At 53.2% G+C, this 5,959-nt stretch overlaps 1 long non-coding RNA gene across 1 annotated transcript; it reads left to right on the top strand.

Moving 5' to 3' along the window:
• Window positions 1-1,376: 1,376 nt before the first annotated feature.
• LOC123944642 lies at window positions 1,377-2,003 on the top strand. Its single transcript, XR_006818821.1, has 2 exons — window positions 1,377-1,647; window positions 1,751-2,003. It is a non-coding gene; the product is annotated as an uncharacterized LOC123944642 (long non-coding RNA).
• Window positions 2,004-5,959: the final 3,956 nt, after the last annotated feature.

Genomic DNA, 5,959 nt, shown 5'->3' with positions numbered 1-5,959 from the left:
TCCTAGCCTTCATGCCACCCACAGGCATGTGCACCAAGCTAGCTCATACACCTTTCCAGACTATTCCAGAACGTCCTTCCCTACCTCCTCTTACTTGTACTCGTCTTCCACAGCTGCTCAGGTGACCTCTCTGGAAAGCTTTCTTTGGAAAGGCATTTCCATAGTTACCATTGTTCCCACATTATAATGAAAGTGGCTGCTGGACATTCTTTGAGGACAGGGACGGTGTGTAGCTTGCATCTTGTTCCTGGAGGGAATCAGGGCCAGCCCAGCGCAGGACACAGGGTGGGCCTGTCCGAGCAGAAGTACTCGGTGATGCTGCTACCTTGTCCTCCTCCCCGCTCCTGCAGGTGGGATGAAGTCCAGACCCTTCGCTGGGTTTGAAGGTAGCATAGCATAGCAAAAAAATAGAAGACAAGCCTGGATTTGAATATCTGTTTCCCCATTTATTAGCTGAGTGATCTTAGATGAGTTTCTTAATCTCTGTGGTCAGTTTCTTCATCTGTAAAATAGGAATATTGATCTTCAATTGGAATCATGCCCAGAGCTCCTGCTATAGGAGGTGCTACAGAGCTGTCTCCTCGGTACTGGTTTCCCTGCACCCTCCCCCAGCACGGAGCCTCACAGAGTTCTCCTCGCTGGTTTCCCCGCCTTTACTGGTTCTCCCTCCATTAAGGAATGTTTTCCTCAGCCCACCAGTATCCCTGCCCCTTTCACATTCTGCCGCAAGACATGCCCGGGTCCTCCAGTTAGAAATAACTCCCATAGCAGATGGTCTTTCCAGCTGCTGCACACAACGAGAGGTCTTCATTACCTGTAGACGGTTCCGGGGCTGAAAGCTTCGGGAAGGCAGGGGCGTTTCTTCAGCTTCACAGCTCTCCGTGCTTCCAAGCACTCAGGGCCTGGAACATCCTAAGTGTTCAGTGAAGAGCTATTTACCGTGGTGGGTGTTGGGAGGACGGAAGAACGCTTCTTTGCTGGGTTAACCTGTTGTCTGCACCTTTAAGGAATCAAACCCTCTGAGAACTCTGAATTCTGGCTTACTCGCCCGTAAGATTTGTGTAAAGTGAATGTCCACGTTTGCAAGCAAGTAAGTACCTAGAAATTAGACAGAACTCTAGAAAATTCATTTCAAATACAGTGAACGATCATCAGTCTTGAAATTGGTTTATAATATGAAAAAAGGAGAGATTCTCGTTTGTCCCAAGCTACAAGAAAGTGATGTGTGATTTCTAATTATTTCTCAAAAGCGTATTCCAAAAGGAAATTCTTCAAGTAGACCATGCTTTAGGAAGATAATCATAATTTTGACCTGCTCAGCAGATGCTGATCCAATCTCTCATCCAGCCTTTTATTTTTTTTTCAGTTTTTATTTATTTAAGTAAACTCTACTCCCAACGTGGGGCTCGAACTCATGACCCCGAGATCAAGAGTTGCACGCTCCACCAACTGAGCCAGCCCGGTGCCCCTCGTCCAGCCTTTTTGAAGAGAATGGTGTTACAAGTCAGGTCCTGTCACAAGCACCACAACAAAGAGAGAGTCCACACAAAAAGACCATTTCCGGTGGGAATAAATGCCATATTGATTGATGTATTAATCCAGCAGTCAGCAGGTTGATGATGCTGTCGGCGTCCCCGGCAGCTCAAGGTGGTTTATGGACCTGCTCACGCATACCTCTCCCAGCTGTAAGTAGTGATTTCCCTCGGCCACCGCTCACTCCTTTTTCCGCCCCCAAACCACTGAATTCTAGATGCAAAGCCCACTCGTCGAGAGAACAGAAGTCGTCCACTCCAGGCTGCAAGCGAGGCAGGTGGCCGTGGCCAGGAGCGAGCTTACGGTGTCAGAGTTCATCTGACCTGCCCTCTTCCACTGTTCCGGGTTGCAGGCCAGCCACCACTTGCCCTGCATGCACTGGCTTTTAACTCCCATCTCCCCATCCTCTCTGCAAACTGCCGTTTATATAGGAACCAAATGTGACGTGTAAATAAATCTTCATCCCAGTAGACGTGTCTGTTGCGCACGCACAGAGATGGGGAGGTGCCAGCTCTCTGGGGGCCCTCATGTAAACTGGGGTGCCCCAGCAGAAAGGTCTAGAAATGACCTGGAGGAATGGCTGACCGCAGTACTGTGTGTCACGTGCATGTGTGTTGGAGGGTGCCCTGTGGTGTCCACTTTGTTGCTGGCTGACGATGGCTCTTATCACCCAGTGCTCCCTCCCTACAGAGCCCCAATTTTTTCGTGTCAGGGAGCATGGAGAAATCTGATCGCCCTAGGAAGGGGCTGAGAGAGAAATTTTGCTAGGCTGAACATCCAAGGCCATCTTACTTCCTTCAGCCAGTGACTGTTCTGAGAAGGAGTCGGAGGGACTGTGACCCAGTTCTGGCCAATGAAATACTAAGGAGAGTGTGTAATATTGGAGTGGCTTTGCTGCCCTAATGAAAAGATAAAGCCTCAGGAGAAGACAGCCCCTCTTCCTCCTTCCTGCCGAAAAACCAGCGTGATGGCTGGGGCTGTGGCAGCCATTTTAGGACCGTGAGGAAAAAACTAAGGGAATTCGGGTCATCAGTCCAGCACCATGGACCTGGGAACCCACCAGTACCACCAGGCTCATGTGAGCCATTGCACGGACCTGTTCTTGACGCACTGGAGCAGGTCAGACTGTCAGTAGTTCCCTCTGGGAACAGGGTGGGGAGTGGAATAGCGGGGATGGTGCATCAGAGGGGAGTCTTTCTTCTGCATGGCTGAAGTGTTTTGGCAATCTGATGGTTCATCCATGTAGAATATTATAAAACCATTGATTTTTACATGTGTTGGGTTTTAATTTTGTAAATGGTTTTGGTAATGTCAAGAATTGCTGATAAAATAATCAGAAATATAGAACACCGGGGTATATAGTGTAGTCCCAACTTTTTTTGGGAAAAGGTAGAGAAAAAAATGGGGAGGTAAGTATGTCAGAACAGTGGTTTGCTCCTGGGAACTGGAATTCTGGGCAGTTGCTTTCTTTTTTTAATACGTGTGTGTAGTTTTCACATACGGGGGTTTTTTCCGATTTTTTTTTTGTTATTATTACAGTAAAAGACAAAGCATAAAATTTACCATCTTAGCCTTTTTTTTTAAGGAGGCTCTGTGCCCAGTATAGAGCCCAACACGGGGCTTGAACTCATGACCCTGAGATGAAGACCTGAGCTGAGCTCAAGAGTTGGGCGCTATGCTGACTGGGGCACCAGGCGCCCCGCACGTGTGCTGAGTTTAAGCACACCGTGCAGCGGCCCTAAGCACATTCCCCGTCCCGCAGCCACCACCGTCTCCAGCACACAGCACCTTCCTGATCAACAGTAAGTCGCCTCCCCTGTCCCTGCAGCCCTGGTGCCCACCGTTCGCTTCCCACTCTGGGATGTGACTGTCACAGCTGCCTCCCACGTGTGGGTGCACCACGCGGCATTTGTCCCTTCGTGACCGTCTTATTCCACAGAAGGTCCTCCTCTTGGAGGAAGATGCAATCGCGGCTACGGCGGAGCCTCCGACCCCAGCCCCCGCCCCTGACTTACTGCCGGTGGCTCTCACTGAGGAACACGTCGGTCAGGAAGCTGCAGCCACGGCTTTTAAAGACACCAGGAAGGGGCATCTCGGTGGCTCGGTCGTTAAGTCTGCCTTCAGCTCAGGTCATGGTGCCAGGTTCCTGGGATCGAGCCCCACATCGGGCTCTCTGCTCAGCGGGGAGCCTGCTTCCTCCTCTCTCTCTGCCTGCCTCTCTGCCTGCTTGTGATCTCTGTCTGTCAAATAAATAAATAAATTTTTTTTTCAAGATTTTCTTTATTTATTTGTCAGAGATCACAAGTAGGCAGAGAGGCAGGCAGAGAGAGAGGAGGAAGCAGGCTTCCCGCTGAGCAGAGAGCCCGATGTGGGACTCAATCTCAGGACCTTGAGACCATGATCCGAGCTGAAGGCAGAGGCTTAACCCACGGAGCGGTCCAGGGGTCCCTTCAATCAACCTTTTTAATAAATTGATTTATCAGTTGTTGAAAAAAAAACAATCCTCCAGGTCCCCGGCCTGTGGGAGCAGGTATCAGAATCCCCTGCCTGAGATGAGGTAGTCGCGTCTTGTGTGTCCCCACCATGTCTCGGGGGACACCGGGACTGCTTCCACGTTGTGGCTGTTGTGAAGAGTGCGACCGTGCACACGGGTGTGCAAATCAGCACGTGTTTCGTAATCAGAAAAGTAGCCGGGGCTGGGTTCTAGGGCATGCAACTCTTCATCTCAGGGTCGTGAGTTCAAGCCCCACATATGGCCCAGTGGCCAATGAAAAGAGAGAGAGAAAAGTAGCAAATGAAGAAAATCTTAGGGAAGCCAAATCCTCTTTGAATTTGCGCCTTCCCCCCATCGTTTCTCGTTTTCTATCAGATCTTTCGGACACTCAGCCCCCAGGAACATTGCCCTGCCAGAATGGAGACTTGGTACCTGGGCGCTCTCTCCCCACTCGAAAGCCAGATGGCCGCACAGGGTTAGCTGTGTCCAGGCGCCCCCCCTGCTTCCTACGTGGGTCCTTCCTGTCCCTCACTGGGCACACTGGTGACCAGCCCGACGCCGTTCCCAGAGAGGCTGGCGCTCTGCCCCCAGCTCCGCACACTCCTCGTACTTCCGAGCCGTGGCGGGCTGGCCGTCTGTTTCCGCGGGAGACGGTATGGAAGACAGAGCAGCCACGGGCCAGTTCACCAAAGACTGGGGGCTCCCTGGGGTCCCACCCCCTGGGGGTGCCTGGGGTTCGGGGGAGCCTCTTCAGGTGGGGAGGTGCCCCTGGAGTCGCTAGCTTGGTGGGGGCACGGCACTCAGGTCATAAAAACCCAGGGGCGTCTGGGTGGCTCAGTCGGTTAAGTGTCGAACTCGACCACGGCTCAGGTCATGATCTCAGGGTCGTGAGATGGAGCCCCGCATTGGGCTCCATGCTCAGCAGGAAGTCGGCTTGCGATTCTCTCCTTCTGTCCGCCCCCCCCCAACATGCGTGCACGCTCGCTCTCGCTCTCTCTCTCGAATACATAAATAAAAATAAATAAATAAAAACAGAAAATAGCCCTTGGGGGCACCTGAGTGGCTCAGTGGTTAAAGCCTCTGTCTTTGGCTCAGGTCATGATCTCAGGGTCCTGGGATCGAGCCCCGCATCCAGCTCTCTGCTCAGCTGGGCGCCTGCTTCCTCCTTTATTTCTCTCTGCCTCTCTGCATGCTTGTGATCTCTGTCTGTCAAATAAATAAATAAAATCTTAAAAAAAAAAAAAAAAGAAAATAGTCCTTGAACTGATGGAGTCCAGCCTCTTAAGGCACCCAGGCCGGGCGCCCAGGCGTGAGGCTGCACTGAAAATGCCTCTCCTGCCCGCCTCCTGGTCCACCGGGCGGGCCCCGCCCCCACCAGCCCGAGCCGGCCGTGTGCACTGACCTGCCCTCAAAAGCCTCTGGTGGGCCCCGCTCCTTCCCGGCCCTCTGTGGGGCCCCTACGTGCCTTCTGCTGCCCACCCTGCCTTCTGCCGTCTGCGAGGACCTCCGGGCTCTGCCTCTGCGCACCGAAGACAGGCCTCCCTGTGGGACCGGAGCAAGCCGGGGAGCGAGGGCCCGGGGCTGGAGGGAGGCTGGCGGCCCACCCCTGGGTCGCTGGGAGAAGGGCACCAAGGCGTCCCTACCCGTTTGGGAGCTGGGAGCTGCTTCCAGAAGCACGGTGTTAGCTTTCACAGGTACAGCGAACTGAACAGGGTTCGTTCTTCCAGGAGGAGGAACAGCCTCACCCCTCCTCGCCTGTCTCTGCCTGGGCGGCTGTTCGCCTGCTAGTCCCCATTCCCTGCGCCCGGCTCTCCTATGTGTCCCTCTCCGCCTCTGCTGTTGGCCCTTCCTGTCCCCGTGTGTCTGTCTCCCCTGCGCAGCTTCCCATAGACCCTCCCTCCCTGATGCAGAGGCCGTGTGTGCGCGTCCCAC

Source organism: Meles meles, chromosome 6 (genome assembly GCF_922984935.1).
Source record: "Meles meles chromosome 6, mMelMel3.1 paternal haplotype, whole genome shotgun sequence".
In the NCBI taxonomy this organism is placed as follows: Eukaryota; Metazoa; Chordata; class Mammalia; order Carnivora; family Mustelidae; genus Meles; species Meles meles.
This window is presented reverse-complemented; position numbering and strand designations above follow the sequence as displayed.